This window comes from Bombina bombina, chromosome 4, assembly GCF_027579735.1.
Source record: "Bombina bombina isolate aBomBom1 chromosome 4, aBomBom1.pri, whole genome shotgun sequence".
In the NCBI taxonomy this organism is placed as follows: domain Eukaryota; kingdom Metazoa; phylum Chordata; class Amphibia; order Anura; family Bombinatoridae; genus Bombina; species Bombina bombina.
In genome coordinates, this window is record NC_069502.1 from 163,292,029 (window position 1) to 163,310,983 (window position 18,955).

Genomic DNA, 18,955 nt, shown 5'->3' on the forward strand with positions numbered 1-18,955 from the left:
TTTGAATTCCCATGGTACATTTTGTTTTTAAATAAGAGGCATTTTTTTTTTTTTCTTTAAATATCCCTAAAATGTCTCAACAATTAAATCCATAAGAATAAGTGAAAAAGCAGGCACTACAAGTTAGGTCAATGAAAGCAAGGAGTATAAGTGCCAGCGTATGTTTGTACACCAGTGCCATAGTTCTGAAACACCTGGAGTAATAAGACCCTGAGCAATATAGATCCCAATCCCATGAAAACCTTCTCATATAGAATAAGTCAGTCTCTTTGCCTTATAAAGTGTAACTAAGCTTCATTATAAATGCATTACTCCTGAAATGGCAAAAAGACATTTGTGTTTTACACCAAAATACAGATATTTAGCAACACAGTATAACATACACATACATTTACCTAGATACTTATATTAAAGGGACAGTTTACTCAAAAATGTTCTCCCCTTTAATTTGTTCCCAATGATCCACTTTACCTGCTGGAGTGTATTAAATTGTTTACAAGTAGCTCCTTTACCCTTATATTGGCATTTGAAATTGTTGATTTAGCATGTGGTATCCCCACCTATTCTGAAAGTTTGTGGCCGCGCGTACGAACTATAGATAAGCTTTGTAAACACAGCCAGCAGAAGAAATTACACTCCCAGTGTGATAAAGCAGAGATAAGGTAATAAAATGTTGATTTTCCATTATTCTCTCAAAGTACTGGTGATTGTTTTAAGGACAGATATAAGATAAAGAAGCAGGTATATGTGCACAATGTGATACAGTAATGAGATCTGATTATACCTACAAGCTCAACCCATTTTATTAGGCTGTGGCTTCAAAACACAAAATCAGAGCTTTAATATACACAAATAAACCTTAAAAAGCTAATTTTCATACATTTTTTACTCTGCAGTTGGTAAAAAAAGCAATTGTAAACACATTAAGGGAAAAACTATTTTACAGTATACTGTCCCTTTAACATTGCAACACCTGTAAATCCTAACAAATAGATAACTTGGACTATTAAAACAGGAAATCTGTTTCCAAAATCTAAAGGCCAATTCCAAAGCCATCTTCACTTTCTCATTAAAGGGATATGAAACCAAAACATTTTCTTTTGTGAATTAGACAGAACATATTATTTTAAAAGTTTCCAATGTAATTATATTATACAATTTGTTTCACTCCCATGATATTCTGTGTTGAATAGATAGATACCTAGGAAGGCATCTGGAGTACTACATAGCAGGAAATAGTTCTGCCAACTAGTGCGCTTGCAAATGGTTAACATATTTAAGAAACTGCTGCCATATTATAGTGCTTCTAAGCATACATTCCGGCTTTTCAACAAAAGATAACAAGAGATCAAATAGAATTGATAATAGAAGTAAATTAGAATTTAAAAAAAAAAAATCACATGTTCTATCTGAATAATGAAAGAAAACTGTGGCTATCATATCCTTTTAAGCATAACAAGTGTTCAATATAAATTAAAATCACAGAACAGCACTTCATGGTATAATGTAAAACAGAAGATAAAACCAGTCTTGTGAGTATTAGGAAAATAAGCTTTGAAATTAACACAGTACATAGAGGACTTCAACATACTTTCCCTTTAAAAAAACATCAGCAAGAAATGTAAATAAAGACCAATTAAACATAACATCCCTAGCTGCTCATTGATTTCAGAATCACACATTTTGAAACATAAGACCTACATTGTTGATCTTTACACTTACATTTCAGAAAGCTCGGAGCAGAGAGGGGTACTATGTTGTCTTCTTAATGACTATAAATGAGGCTGCCAGCTGTCACCTCTCTGCCCCTGCTCACAGCTGTCACCTCACCTACAGCAAGTCACAGGTCTGTGGAATAACAAGTAGGTACCGCCTCAAAGTAGCAGGAATTAACCATCCACTGGAGTTATCCAATGAAATCCCAGTTACAAGAAATGAGATGTGTTTAAATGAAAATAAAGACGTATGACAATGAAGCAATGGGTCTCCTCCTACTGTGTGATACAGGAAGCAGTGTCTGCAGTAGATGTGGGTCCTAGTGCTCAGCACACATAAGTAATGCCAGTTAAACATAGCAAAATGATTTTTTAGTAAAATCTCCAACCTACAAAGTGGCCCTGCAAAACAGGTTCTTGCCCTTCCTGTCTATAATCTGAATGCCATATAGATTTCATATAGGAAGGATTTTTGTTTTAGTATTTTGATCATATAAAATAAATATTCCTGTTCAGACATCAAATGTGTGTGTATTGATGACTACAGGAGATTGGGAATTTGCATATATGTTTTCTTTATCTTTTTCAATAACACGAGTACATCAAGGCACAATCTCACCAAGAAATATTGCCACATGAGACAGCTTTGCTCATTTGTATGCTGTGATCTCACATTAACATGTTTATTTTTATTACAATTTCTTACAGGTCCTCTGAGTGATAACAAAAATAGAAAAAATGGTGGCCCCTTGAGAGAAGAGGTTTGACACCCCTGCTGTATTATAATTATTTTTGAGCATACAAAACACAGTGTAGTATACAGGCATGTATACTCATTCAAAACATTCTGTAACATTCTTTGTAAATGACATAAAAAAAAACTATTCTGTAGCTTGTCTCCACAAAGTGTAATATAGCAACTTTCTCCAAAATATAAAGTAGCATGCCTCCTTCAAAGCATACTACAGCATCTCTCTAAAACATAGCATATAACCCATAAACATAATGTATCATATACCCCATATTGTACACAAAACACACTGCAGAAAGTCTACCCCAAAGTATACTCTACAATGCCTCCTATGTATAGTGGTGTTTGATCCCCTGAACAGACTATAGTATATCTCCTTAAATGCATTCTGTAACCCCCCACAGATACTGTAATAGCCCCCCACCCCCCTGTTGTACCATACAAGTCTAAGCTTAGTTCTGCACGCCTCCCTATAAGCATTATTTTAGTTCGTCCCATCCTGTTTATATTGTACCCACATGGACCACTTTACAATAGTATAGGGTACCTTTTGTTAAGCACCGACAACATGCTATAAAATACAGCTTAATAACACTGATATTCTCATAAACAGTAAATGCATTCTCTCCCAATAATATTCAACGTAAGCTGGTGTGTCGCTAAAATAGAGTTATACAATAAATCACCGCAAAAAATCACATTACTTTACAGTAAGATGATGAATATTTTACATGTTTATGTAATATAATAACTGGATGATGTTTTTTTACTACGAATTAAAATAATAGGTTTTTATTAGCCAATAGCCGATGTTATGCTAAAGAAACAGCAGCCGTTGCCACGTCCATGTTTTATTTTTAAATCAGCATCTGCAGTAACTAAATGAAAATGACTTACGTGTGCAGTAGGTGAATAGCAATTAGTCCCTTGTCAGAGATACCCCAATGTGTGTCTTGTAATATGATTATTGCAGTCCTTAATACAGAGTACAACGACACCAAGCAGTAGGGGGCCTTGAGGGAGGATTCCGAGGTGCTGAAATCCCATCAGCAGCCCATTATAAACTGTCCTGAGCAAAGCTATGCACCTTCATGTATCATCTTGCTGTATTGGCAAACGCGCTAGGTTCTACCCTCAGAGGGCCCCTAAGGTGTAAGTAAATGTGTGAAGCTGACTGTGAGCTCCCATGCTGGATCTTATTTGTGACTTAGCGATTGGGAGGAGGCTGAGGTGATCCAATCAGCCAATCATCAGACTGCGTCTGCTCAGCTCAATACATCAGCTGCTTCAGGCCTCCTTGACGGAGGTGATGGGCTACGTGAGCGTTGCTGAGATACGCTGGGAGCAGTAGTATGTGTACACATTGTAATAGTACACAGTGAATATTTACTCCAAGTAGAAAAAAATACAATGGAATGTTTTCTCATTGTCTCGTGGTAACATTGTTTTTAGCAAAGTAGTTCGTTAACCCTGTCTCAACTGTCTGTGCCCCTTTCATGTATGACCTAAACCTGTTTCTTTAGGCTAGCAATCAGAATTTCTACATCAGTTTGATTTATTATGGGGAATACCCACCCAGGGCAATATTTCTAAAGAGTATAAATATATATTAAAGATGGATAATAGGTGATTCCATAAAACACATTCTACAGAGCATTTTATACGCCCCCATCATACCTGTACTCTAAAATAATTATTTTTTGGCCATACTCAGTTATTGCACTGTTTGTGGTATACAAATACATGTAATAATACTACTATGTTCAGTAAAAAAAAAAAAAATCAGAGAGAAATGTATTTACCAAGTAGTCAGAAGATGTGCAGGGAGACATGCATACATCATAACAGCTAAAGGGGGAGATGATACAGATATGATAAGAGAGAGGTTATAAACATAACTGCAGTAGTAAGCACAAAAACAGGACCACTGGGGTCTACACATTAGTTACACTACAACATTGACTGTGTATTAAAAAAAGGTTAATAAATACTGCAAAAAATATATAAAATAACTGTTTCTTCAAAATATATCAAATATGTGCACTCTGCACATCTGAATCATATGACTGGAACCAATTTACACAATCTGTTCAAAGAACAAAATGTCTAATAACTGGCATGTGCCATGTGTAATACGTTGTAATAAAATACAATCACATTTATTAAATGAATAGTCAATGAATATCCTTACTCTAGAACCAACCAGATCCCTACCACTTCATATCTATTTGAGTAGTCTTAGAAGGCAAATCCTAAGCCACAGTCTAGTGGTCCTTCCAAATCACAGTCCACAGTAGCTTATGAAAGAATTAGTCATAGGTAGCCTAAATTAAATTAACTTTGGTATTCATGGTGAAATGCAGCTCTTAATAACTCTCAATCTTGCACACAATAGAGGAAGGGGATACATCATCCCCGAAACGTTACACGGTCACAGTAAAATCTGTTTTGGAAAAATCCAGCGAGTTCTGTATGCTGTTTATATATATATATATATATATATATATATATATATATATATATATATATATATATATATATATATATATATATATATACGCATACACATAATAGACTTTACCCATGAAGTGGTATAATGGAAATATCTGATTAGAATACACTTAGGAAGATGTATAATAGAAAAATAAAATTTAATGTTACATAAGAACCAAGCCTACCTATATTACTTTACTGTTTTCTTAGGATTGCCTTATGCAAGTCCCAGGCATTTAGGAATTAATTTACATTCCCTGTGTTTACCACCTCTATTGGAAGTTTATTTCATGAATCTACTACCACTGTTTCTGTAAAAAAAATACTCTCTCACATTTCTCCTGAATCTGTTTCCCTATAACTTAAAGGGATAGAAATGTGCATGGTTACATTTCAATATGAAATTGAAGCTATTTTGCAATATACTTCCATTAACAAAAATGCTTTTAGTAAACATTATTACTGGTTTTCTGCGGCATACGCATAAATCCTTTAAGCGCCTATTTAAACACCACACCTTCTCAGAGAGTCAGTGGTGGCTTCTATTACACAAATTCTGTCTTCACAGAAGTAATACACACCACTGCCAGCTCTCTGAGCTTGAATACTGGTGTAGGGGCCCTCACAGGATATGTGCATATGCCACAGAAAAAACGTAATAACTTTTACTAGAAGCATTTTTGCTAATTGAAGTATATTGCTAAAATTCTTCTATTTCAAATTGAAATGCATTTATGTACATTTCAATTTTGGCCTTTCTATCCCTTTAAGATTGGAATCCCTTGTTTTGTTATTTCTTTTTTGTGGAAAATGCTTTCTGCTTCCACTTTATTAAAGGACCAGTCAACACATTAGATTTGCATAATCAACAAATGCAAGATAACAAGACAATGCAATAGCACTTAGTCTGAACTTCAAATGAGTAGTAGATTTTTTTTATAACAAATGTCAAAGATATGTATATTTCCACTCCCCTTGTACCATGTGATAGCAATCAGCCAATCACAAATGCATATACGTATAGTCTGTGTATTCTTGCACATGCTCAGTAGGATCTGGTGACTCAAAAAGTGTAAATATAAAAGACTGTGCACATTTTTCTTTAATGGAAGTATATTGGAAAGTTGTTTAAAGTTACATGCTGTATCTAAATCATGAAAATGTAATTTAACCTGAGTGTCCCTTTAAGTCCCTTCATATATTTGAAGGTTTCTATTATGTCACCTATTTCCCTTCTCTCATCTAAACTATACATATTTAGATCAAATAGTATTTTCTTGTATGTTTTATATTTTAGACCATGTACCATTTTAGTAGCCCTCCTTTGGACAGTCTCAAGTTTATTTATATACTTCTAGAGATATGGTCTCCAGAACTGTACACAATATTCCAGATGAGGCATAACTAGTGATCTGTAAAGTGTCATAAGAACCTTGCTATTTCTGCTACGAATACCTCTCCCAATGCAACCAGTTATTTGGCTGGCCCTACTGGCTGCACTGCTGCATTGTCTACCGACGTTTAAATAATCTGAAATAATAATTCCCATGTCCCGTTCCTCTTTAGTTACAGTCAGTAATGTACCATTAAAATTATAATTGGCCTTTGGGTTTTTGTATTTTATATGCATAATTTTGCTTTAGATAATATTACATTTTAGATCCCATTTACTTGCCCAGTCATCCAGTTTTTTAATATCACTGCTCATTTGAGCCACTCCTGTAACTCTGTTGCTAATTTTTGTATCACCACCATACAAGCACACCTTTCCCTAGAGCCCACACAAAACAGGCCCAAGACTTGACCCTTGGAGAACACCACTAGTAATTGACCCACTCTTTTGAATATCCTCCATTAATTGAAACCCTCTGCACTGAATTTATTTAAAATGTTTTGCTTAACTAGTTATATCTTAATGAGAAGAGCAGAATAGTTGTTATCACTGAAAAATACCTTTATTATTTACTGCATGAGGGCTCTCCAGCAGACTACAGGGACGGATATTTTCTGCTTTCAGCAATAGGCAGTACTAACAAAAAGAATGTGAGAGCCCAACATCCCAGAATAGAGTTAACGGAACCCTCTCTGATACCTTTAAAGTACATAATGGAACCCGCCAAGGGTGCCCTTTCTCACCTCTTTTATTTATTCTTTCTTTAGAACAATTAGCTATTAAACTTCAGTCTAATCGTAATTTATGTGTTATTCGAGTACATGATCAAATCTATAAACTGCCCATTTTTGCTGACGATATTCTACTAACACTGACTTCCCTATCTGGTTCTCTCTCTGTGGTGCTGACAGAACTATCTCAGTATTGAAAATGTGTTAAATGTCTTAATTAATCCATCTAAATCCAAACTTTATCCAATTAATTTAAATCAAGGAGAAATTATGGAATTACTCAAACAATGCCCCTTTTAGATCCAAAAGAAGGCCTTAAAATATTTGAATGTTGAATTACTTCTGACTCACTACACAAGTTGAATTATGAAAGATTGGATGCATGGCTCCACAAGAACCTTACATGAATAGGTATGATTCATGAAGTAAAAGTAATGCTACTTCCTAAAGTACTTTATCTCCTACAACCCCTTTGTATTCCAGGAATTACAACAGATCTATATAAACTGAAAAATATAATAAATGATTATATCTGGTGTAGGCACCCACCCAGACTACCAAAAAATACTTTATACATACCTCTGATAGAAGGAGGTTTGGGGGTCCCTAATTTATTATTTAAAGGGACACTAACCCAAAAATTTTCTTTCGTGATTCAGATAGAGCATGCCATTTTAAGCAACTTTCTAATTTACTCCTATTATCAATGTTTCTTCGTTCTCTTGCTATATTTATATGAAAAGAAGGCATCTAAACTTTTTTCTTGGTTCAGAACTCTGGACAGCAGTTTTTGATTGGTGGATGAATTTATCCACCAATCAGCAAGGACAACCTAGGTTGTTCACCAAAAATGGGCCGGCATCTAAACTTACATTCTTGCATTTCAAATAAAGATACCAAGAGAATAAAGAACATTTGACAATAGGAGTACATTAGAAAGTTACTTAGAATGTCATGCTCTATCTGAATTACAAAAGAAAACATTTGGGTTCACTTTCCCTTTAACAAACTAGTAACATCCTAGCAAATAATTAAAGACTGGTGTAGACAAAGTGATATCAATTACAAGAGATGGGTACAACAGGACACCCATTTTCTTGGATTGTCCCACTTTGGCAGGGCTTTTTGGAACCCCTCATCAATCTTACCTGATAAAATTACACCAGTCCCCATCCAGGGCCGGCTCAACCATGGCTCAACCATGTGGGTCCAACGGACCAAGGCAGCACTTGACAAGGGGCAGCACTTCAGTGACTGAGTCAGGTACTGTCAGACCCAGACCACTCTTGTCTCTGTGGGGGAAGAAGCAAGCTCCTATCAGCATGACCTCATCATGCACAAAGACACAGAAACTGTTAAAGGTGACATTCAAGGTGGGACAACTGCATCTCTTACTTAACTTTTTTCCTTCTTAGTGTGCAATTGTGCATAAGCATTGGTTGCATGCAAGTTGGCAGGCTTAGTAAGGTCAGCGGCCAGGCTAGTAGGTTGATATGCTTATCAGTAATGTTACCACTGGGGGGGCGTCATTTAATTCTCCGACCTAGGCAGTACAATATCTTGAGCAAGCTCTGTCCCCATCATAAAAGAAACATGGTCTGATTGGATATATATCTGAACCAAATGTCACAATATATTGACTGAATTCCCATCAAAAAGGTCTGCACCTGTTTCAAACCCAGATTTCTTAGAACTAATTCTGGTTTTCCCATTAATACACATAGCTAGTATCTTACCAAAACAAGACATAGAACACACAGGGAAAACCTATTTAAGGTCCTGGTTTCAGTACCATCAAATGCGTCATTATGTCCTCACTCACAAGAGTAAACAGGACCTGTTTAAACCTCTTACCCTCTTCGAAAGAATGTGCACTGATCAAAAGCTGCTGCAAAAGGTCATATCAACAATGTACAAACATATTTTACAGTCCTAGTTGCCTGCTTTACTATTGTACGTACAAAGCTGGGAGAAAGAATTAGGTTAACAATATCCTTAAAATCAATGTTCTATTTGGTTAAGAGGCACAGCAAAATCAGCATACTCATAACAAATATTAGAAACGAATATTAAAATCATATTTTATTTATTTAGTACCGCGCAAAATGAAAAACCTGTTTGGTAGTTTTACCAATAAATGTTGAAGAGATTGCACATATTACACATGTGGAAATGTGAGGTCATACACCCATTGTGGGAAAGTATGTTTTCTTATATACAAAAAATTATAGGTACAGGGGTCCAACTAAATCCAGAAAATTTTTCCTGTTTAACCAGCCACCTGGGATTCAATATAAATTTAGTTTTTTTCATATACTTATTAATGCAGATAAACAACTTATTACTAAACTCTGGGAATCCCCCAACATTCCAACTATTCATGACTGGCAATTACTAGCAGATTAGTTACTTTTATTAGAAAGAATTCATTATTACAAATTGGTAAAATAAGACTTCTCTCATGATATGATGTTTTATTTATCTTGAAATTCCACGTTAACTATCTGTAACATCTGAACATCAAATAGACTTATATTTGTTTGAGATCTTATTATATCATATGATTCCCCCTTACATTTTCAGTATAAAAAAAACTTTATTCCTTTCCTATAAAATAAATTTCATTAATGTGACAGTCTACTTGAAAAATGTTATTGTTTAAAGTGTTAGATAATCCCTTTATTAACCATTCCCAAGTTTTGCATAATCAACAAGGTTATATTAATATACTTTTTACCTCTGTGATTACTTTGTATCTAAGCCTCTGCCAGACTTGCATTTTAGCCAACCAGTTCTGATTCATAAATAACTCCGTCTCCACGGGAGTAAGCACAATGTTATCCGTAGGGCACATATGAACAAGCACTGTCTAACTGTGAAAAACTGTCAAAATGCACTGAGATAAGATGCGGCCTTCAACGATTTAGAAATCTCTTTGTGCCTACCTATGCTTAGTGTTCAACAAAGAATACCAAGAGGACAAAGCTACTTTGATTATAAGTAAGTTGTCAAGTTGCCTAAAATTGCATGCCCTATCTGAATCATGAAAGTTTAATTTTGACTTAACTGTCCTTTTAATATCTGTGACAGAGCTATTATTGTTTGAACAAATGTCTGTAGTAGAATTTTATGTTGTGAAACAGCCTAACAATGAGCAGGACTGATGGCAACAATTTATTTTTTCAATATCTGATATTTTAAAGGGACATTTTGTAGATGATCCATTTATATAGCCTATATAGCTTTTTTTTAAAAAAAAAATGTATAGTTGCTCCCTGTTTGTCCCATGCTTGTGCAGTAGTTTCATCCGGTTGTGCAATATATATATATAGATTTTACATGACGAACCTGAGGAAAGATTTATGAAATGAATGTACTGTATGCTATCTTGCAAATGCTTAGGATTAAGCCGAAACGGTGACTATGTAAAAACCTGAATTTGCATGTTATCTGCAGGAAGGAAACACCCAGCAATAAGGAGAAAGAATGGTAGTGAGTGCTACATATATATATATATTAGAGAGAGAGAGAAAGAGAGAGAGAGATAAATAGATACATACATACACAGCGGATCACAGTCCCTTGTCTCAGGCAGCGTGACTGAAGCGACCACATATGTGCAGCAGCTCAGGTAGAGAGCTATCTATAATCAAAGTCGCTATCAGTCCCCTTGAGGTTACAAAACTCATAAAAAACAGAGGGATTAGGATCAGACGGGAAACCTACTCAAGAGTATTATATGGGGCCGATTCATCAAAGTCTGGCGGACAGCATACGCTGTCGGCATTTAACATTGCACAAGCATTTCTAGTGAACTGCTTGTGCAATGCCGCCCCCTGCAGATTCGCAGCCAATCGTCCGCTAGCAGGGGGTGTCAACCCGATCGTATAGGATCGGGCGGATTAATGTCCGCAGCCTTAGAGGCTTAAGACCACTGCATCATAACTGCTGTTTCCGGCGAGCCTGAAGGCTCACGCGGAAACAGGGACATCAGGGGCCATTCAGCCCTGTTTGTTAAAAATACTTCTTAAAAGGTGTTTTTTTCATAGCAGTAAAAGACATAGGCCTTGTTCTGTTTATTGTATAGCTTGAATGGAGTGAAGGTGAAGGTTAGAGTGTTGTTCCTTTCATTGTTTTCAGTTTTGTGGTTATGCTTTACGTTAAAAAAACAGGTAAATTTGTTAATAAAGAACTTTGTAATGGGATGAACAAGGATGGAGAAGCTTTCAAGTACCTGAGAAGAAAATTCCCACTGCTAAGTGAGGCTAAAGTTAAAGGGACAGTCTAGTCAAAATTAAACTTTCATAATTCAGATAGGACATGCAATTTTAAACAACTTTCCAATTTTCGTTTATCATCAAATTTGCTTTGTTCTCTTGGTATTCTTTGTTGAAAGCTAAACCCAGGTAGGCTCATATGCATTTTACAGCTAGACAGTGCTAGTTCATGTGTGCCATATAGATAACATTGTGCTCACTCCCATGGAGTTATTTATGAGTCAGCACTTATTGGCTAAAATGCAAGTCTCTCAAAAGAACTGAAATAAGGAGCCAGTCTGCAGAGGCTTAGATACAAGGTAATCACAGAGGGAAAAAGTATATTAATATAACCAAGTTAGTTATGAAAAACTGGGGAATGGCTAATTAACGGGTTATCTATCTCTTTAAACAATAACAATTCTGGAGTAGACTGTCTCTTTAAGGAAGGAATCTTTGTTGGTCCGCAAATTTGTGAACTTATTAGGGATGAAAAGTGTGCAAGTCTTGAAGTGTAATAAGAAAGCAGATGGGAAAGCTTTTTAAAGGTGTTGTGCATGGCTTCTTGGGTTATCAAAGAGCTGGAAACTATGTTGAGCTTGCGAACAACTTTCTAGAAAATTATCATCAATTAGGCTGTGACATGTCACTCATCTGGACCTCTTCCCTGACAACGGAGGTGCAGTGAGTGATGAGCCACCAAGACGTTTCAGCAATGGACTGAAGATATCAAGGTAGGTGGAACACTGCTATGCTTGCTGACTATTGTTGGACAGTGAAAAGGGATGACCCAGAAGAGGAGAAAAGAGAAGGCGCTCTCGTCAATAGGCCACTATTTTATAAAGTACTTTCAATTGCTATATGTTTTTTCATTTTGTGTTGTTATTTGCGATTGATTTGATGAAAGCCACTTTCATTTATGTTGTATCAAGAAAATAGATTGTTGTAATATTGCTTTTCACTATTACTATATTACTGAAGAGCAAGGTGTGTATCTCAAAATCTAGAGCTAATAAAAAAAAATCTGAAGTCATATTCGTTTTTCTTGACCCACAATTAGTGTGACTATTTTTAGTAAGGAAACATATAAAAAATGTTTTTTTTTTTTCCCTGAACATTGTTATCAAATGTGCTTTGTTATCTGGGTATCCTTTGTTGAAAGATAAACATAGGTATGCTCCAGAGCTGATGCGTACTTCTGGGAGCTAGCTTTATGATTGGTGGCTACACACGTCTCAGGACCGTGTGTATGTCTTTAATACTCTACGGCAGCAGTATCTGCAACAAAGTATAATGACTGATTTTTCTAAATTACATACAACACAATAAATTCAAATAAAGTATACTTTGGCTTTTGCAAACATTAGTTTTACCATCTCCGTATCTTAAAGGGACACTGAACCCAATTTTTTTTCTTTCGTGATTCAGAGAGAGCGTGCAATTTTAAACAACTTTCTAATTTACTATTATCAATTTCTTTTCGTTCTCTTGCTTTCTTTATTTGAAAAATAAGGCATCTAAGCTATTTTTTTGGTTCAGAACCATGGAAAGCACTTGTTTATTGGTAGGTGAATTTACCCACCAATCAGCAAGAACAACACAGTGTGTTCACCAAAAATGGGCCGGCATCTAAACTTACATTCTTGCATTTCAAATAAAGATACCAAGAGAATGAAAAGAATTTTATTATAGGAGTAAATTAGAAAGTTGCTTAAAATTGCATGCTCTATCTGAATCACGATAGAAAAAAATTGGGTCCCTTTAATTCCCTTTAATTCCAACTTTTTGCACTTCTCAAAGTTTTTAAAATTATATTTGAAATAATTGCATAAGTGTAAGAAGAATTTTTCAATAAAGTTTATTTCATATTAGCGCATATTCTTCTCCACTTATAGCCATTTCAATACAACAACCTGCAAGCAAGATCATTTAAAAAATCTCAAACGTGGCAAAATTGTAAATGTTAAAGTTACTGTTTTAACAGAGAAGAATAAAACAAAATATGTATTTATTTTTTAAATGTAATGGTTAATGTATTACTAAAGATCATTAAATATCCTTATTTTAAGATCTAGTAATAAGATATTAATTGCATTTTTAGAATTGGCTACAGGAAATATTTTGGCCTAGCCAAGTAGGCCTGTGCCTATTTCAGCAGGCTTTTGGGGGCAGCACATTTTGAGGGGAAGTTTTTTGGCATCTTGATTTATTTATTCATTTTTTTGCAACTCACTGATCCCTGGTTGTCTAGTAGGATGCATGGCTATTTTTTAGTCTCTATTTGTAAGAAATGTATGAGGTGAATATTAGATCTTGTTAGGGGTGGGGCGGGAGGGCAGACTTCCCAGAGCCTAGTGCAGAACAATTAAAGGGATAGAAATAGGGTTGCCACCATGGCCATGTTTTCCTAGACACTTATTAGTTACACATGTTGAAGGGTGTGCAGAGGGGAACATGAATTATACCCCTCGACAGCACACAAATAGTGATCCTGGCCAGCACTATTCATGTTCCTCCTGCATACCCTGCAGCATGTGTAACTCATAAGTGTTCAGGAAAACATGGCTGAGGTGGACACCCTAGATAGAAAGATCAAAAATGAAATGTGCATGGGTGTATTTCATATTGAAGTAGAAGCATGCTTTCCTCAGCAAAAATGCTTCTAGTTAAAGTTATTGCTGTTTTTATGCAGCATATGCACATATCTTGTGACAGCCTGTGGACCAGTATTCAAACACCATGCTTGCTCAGAAAGCTGGCAGTGGTATATTGTTTCTAAATACATCATTTGTGGCATACAAGCCACTGCTGATTCTCTGGGAAGGTGTTTGAATACTGGTGCACGGACCCTCACAGCATATGTGCGTATGCCACTGAAAAACAGTAATCATTTTTACTAGAAGCATTTTTGTTAAGGTAAGCATATTGCAAAAATTCTTCTATTTCAAATTGAAATGCACTCATGCACATTTCAGTTGACCTTCCTATCAATTTAAAACACCACTGAATTGATTAGTATTAACCCTTTCCTGCCAGAGTTAAAGTGTCTACATCGGAACAACTGTTCCGATGTAGACAAATTGAAATCACACGATCGCGAGATTTCAATTATTGGATCGGGTCTGGGGGGCGTCCCTATAACCCTAGGAACGCCCTCCAGACCGCAATCAAATCCAGGAAGTGCAGAAAGCTTCAGAACAGCCGTTGGCTATGACGTTCTATTCCATCATAACGACTCTAAAGCCCAGTGTAATTATGACAGAAAAGAACGGCATAATGGCATTAAAAAGTTAATTGATTGTGTTGTATATGAGTGGTTGCTAGCCAGTGCCTAATCAGCAGCTTGTTTGGTGTTTAGAAACTGTAATTAGCTGAGACAGCTAGTAAATAACTAATATTTCCCTCACATTGACTCAAATTCAAGACAGAAAAAGTATATATGGCATATCAGGTTATCTGTAACTTATTTTACAAAGCTATTCCAATACAATAGATGAGATTTTGTTTTAAGTTGTAGACAAATATTGTTAATCACACAAAAGCTATACAATTATATTATTATTTTTTACAAGGATTTTCAAAGATCTTCACAAATGCAAAATGTACAAGGTCAACATAGAAGCAAGACTTGGTGGCAGAGCCATAATAAAAGGGACATTAAAATTAAAATGTCATGATTCAGATAGGGCATGCAATTTTAAGACATTTTAGTTTACTTCTCTTATCAAATTTACTTTGTTCCATTGGTATAATTTGTTGAAAATCATACCTAGGTAGGCTGAGGAGCAGCAACGCACTACTGCAAGCCGGCTGGTGATTGGTGGCTATGCACTTATGCTCCTTGCCATTGGTGACTATGCACATATGGTTCTTTTAATTGGCCTACCAGGTGTGTTTAGCTATGTCCCACTAGTGTATTGTTGATCTGGAGCTGACTTAAATTATGTATTTAACCCGTTCTAAGGGGCTATAGACATAGTTATATGCAAACAATATTACCATAATAAAATGTTCTAACATATTACAGTTTTTTTGCACTTTTATACAAATAAAAATGAACATCTTGATGTTAAAGTGCTGTTTGGCTTACAGTTTTAGTTTTTTATTAAACCAGGAAACACGTCTATTTATTAACATATGAACTATGCAAACAATTTTAACATTTAGAAAAGCCATAAGAACATCAAAGATATACCCTTCAAAACAGGCCAAACTGGGTTTAAAAAAGGTAAAGGCTCTTGAGTTACAAAGTCCAACAATTCTGTGAAAAGAACAATGTTTTTCTGATGGATTGGAATACTATTGCATATCTCCCAAACAACCAAGATTGTCACATGTTGGTAGATCTGCTCTTCTCACTATACTTCCCGCCTATGCATGCCCCTTATTGCCACTATCATCTCAGAGAGCCTTGGGGAAATGTTGGTAGGTAAGTCATTGCTATATTGCCCATTTCATGGTATGTGTTATGCCACACATGAGTTGTGATTAGTAAGTTATCACAGGGTTTTCAATTTGTATTTAGAGTGGAGGAGGGCTTTTTCTCATAAGTCCACCATGTTTCTTCTTTTTTCTATGGAGAAATGTTTTTTTTAACTTTATGTTGATGTTTTGTGTACACTTTAGTGAATGGGTTATGCCTTGTCATTATATAACTGTCTCTGTTGCTTATGTGTCTTCTCCTGTCTTTTAAGCAGTTCACTGTGTGCCCATTGTTGTCCACATGACGGTCAATAGAAGATAATAGTTATTTGGTTATTTGCATGTAGTTTTGTGGGGTTTTTTTTTTTTTATGAACCAATAATTCCTTCTATGACCTTGTAAAATAACCATAACACTGATGCGGGCTGGTGTAGATTATTTGTCTATGATAGTGTTTACCTTTGTGTTTATTAATCTATAGTTAGGAGTCAGCAATACATTTTAGATCTGGAGCTTATTCAAAACATATCCAGACTTCTCTTGGTATTTTATACTGTGTGTAGCCGTAATAACTCTTTCCATCTCTTACACATCACTATTTTGTAGTCTATTTACTTGTAGAGATTAGACAGTGTAGTTTATGGAACACAATAGAGTTGATATGAGCTATTTAAAATAATGAGCAATAGAACATTCATAAAATAAGCCAAAATACAACAAATAAGACAAAAATACCTTGTAGCTGAGACTCTACTTGATTGGTAAGTGAAAAAATGTCAATGTCATTGAATGGATATAGATGTCAAAATTAAAGTTCCATGATAAAGAGCGTACAAAAATTAAAATTTACTTCTTATGACAAATTTCTTTCTCTTGGTATTTAAACTTAGCTCTTTTCCATAAGAGCATACTGACATAGGTTTATGAGTGTACACAAGTCTTGAGTGCTATATGGCAGCAGTTTTTGCAATAATGTTTCACATATATAGCTCAAATCATGTGCACGCTCCTGAGCCTACCTCAGTATGCTCTCATGGAAAGTAACTAAGATTCAACAAAGCATACTAACAAAATTTGGTAAATTTTATTAAAAAAAAAATAATGGGACACCCTAAATGATAGAGATCTAATTTTGACTGTTATGTCATTTAAATAAGGTGCATAAAATTATTTTTGTACTGTTTTAGTTGCCCTTATTTCATGAGCTTCAGAAATAAGCAAATTATTGAAAGCAAGTGCTAAGAGTTACATTCAGTTAAATAGTCCTCTGTATTTTTTATTATTAATTGAAGGTTGAAAATAAAATAAAAATATTACCAATATCTATTGGGTTAGATTACAAGTGCAGCCTAAAATAATAGCGCTGTTATACCCTAACAACACTTAGTAGCGCTTTTAATTTTATACTCATATTGCAAGTTCAACATAATGGGATCGATTTATGAATCATTTGGGAAATTCTCCTTTCTGTTCTCCTATCAGTTCTCCTTGGGGGAGAGGTACACATGATATACTGTATATATAATATATTAGTACTGAAAGGAAAGCCTTGGGTTTATTAACATCTGGACAGTTGTCTGCGCTAAATTGATCACATAATAGATTTTAACGGTCGTGTGCTAAGCAGAAGGTGTGTTAAGGCCTTTTTTGACCATGATATAATAATAATAATAATATAAAACACTTGTATACATGTAAGCAGTAATAACATTTATATACACAGTATATATATATATATATATATATATATATATATATATATATATATATATATATATACACTGTATATATTCCATTTAAATTGTACACATAAGGCTACCTGCGATATCCATTGAAAGTAGACATGTGCAATTCGTTTCGGATCAATTCAGAAATTCGGCCGAATTTCTTAAATTCGGAGATTCGGATCGATTCGAATTTCCAAATTGAAATAGTGCTGAATCTACCGAATACAATTAGTTCGGATTTATTCGGTAGATTCGGATGGCCATGGATTACACTAGTATTGTACAGTATATTAGGTTATATCGCTCTGCTATGGGTTACACCTAATATACAGTACATAATACTAGTCTAATACACAGCACATCCCACCTAACACATACCGAAATTCCGAATCGAACCGAATCCAGCCGAATTTATTCGAATCCGAATGAATCCGAAACAAATTCATTCAAATTTTCCTAATTCGAATCGGTACGAACCGAAATTAAAAAAAATCAGAATCAATCCGAACCGAACCGAAACAAATTTTTCGATCATGCACAAGTCTAATTGAAAGTATGGGGCAATCTTGGTAAATCTTTTTTTTACCATTCACTTACAATATCAGATTGAGTGCTATCCTTAGCACAGGGTCTCAATATGGATAATGCACCATTGGCTGAGCTCCACTTGTAATCTGGTCCTATATTTTTAATGTTTTGTTTGTTTTTCCTCCTCTGTTATTGCTGTACCATTGGATACATTGGCAAATTGACATTGCTAAGTTTAAAAATTATTTTGATTGGATCTCTGTTATTTTTGGGAAATATCCAAAAGACGCAGTCTAAATGCCTTGTCACAGGAATGAGATATGCTGAAAGCATCAAGACTAGCTGATTTATTCACTCTGGGGAAGAAAAGATGATCAAAGGTATCTTTATCAATGTGACCTTTGCATTTCACCTTCAATCAGTCATTAAGGATATAGTTCCATTTAAACTGTTCAAACAATGCACAATGGTATACAAATGTATAGAGAACGAACTAAGCAGCATTATTATAAAAAATATCACATACATATTTGTATAAAATATAACAAAAGATCAGCACACGTAATAAACACATCCAAAATCTGTCCATACAACCTTTAGTAACATCAATATCTCAAACATTACAAAATGGTATTTGACAGCTAATCAAGATGTAAATATGACACTATTTTAGCCTCGATTATTTTGTTTAATAATGAAGACATATTGTTATAAAAAACTACAAACCGTTGTCATTTTTACTTCTGAGTCGGACAAAAAGCTGTTATACTTCAACGAGTGTAAAATCTGTTTAACTCTTCCCATCCTGCAGCCCTTGCAGGTGCAGATATGCAGTTTTTTAAAAGGAAATCCACAAGGTATGTCAGCCAGAGTCTGTATTCATCCCATGGCTGCAGTAACTCCGTGCAGCTTTACTGTGTCTAGTGTATTAATCACACC

The 18,955-nt window shown here is 35.1% G+C and overlaps 1 protein-coding gene across 5 annotated transcripts in view; it reads right to left on the minus strand.

The window, feature by feature from the left end:
- LPIN1 (lipin 1) overlaps positions 1-18,955 on the minus strand; it is a 477,940-nt gene that overhangs the window by 313,426 nt on the left and 145,559 nt on the right. The window contains exon 1 of one of the 5 annotated variants that reach the window (XM_053709670.1): positions 3,364-3,756. The exons of 3 other annotated variants lie outside the window; for them this stretch is intronic. The gene's annotated coding sequence lies outside the window, so the exon portion shown is untranslated. Of the gene's footprint in view, positions 1-1,722; positions 2,863-3,363; positions 3,757-18,955 lie in introns of those variants that run through there. One more of the 5 variants, XM_053709671.1, reaches the window with a different exon arrangement.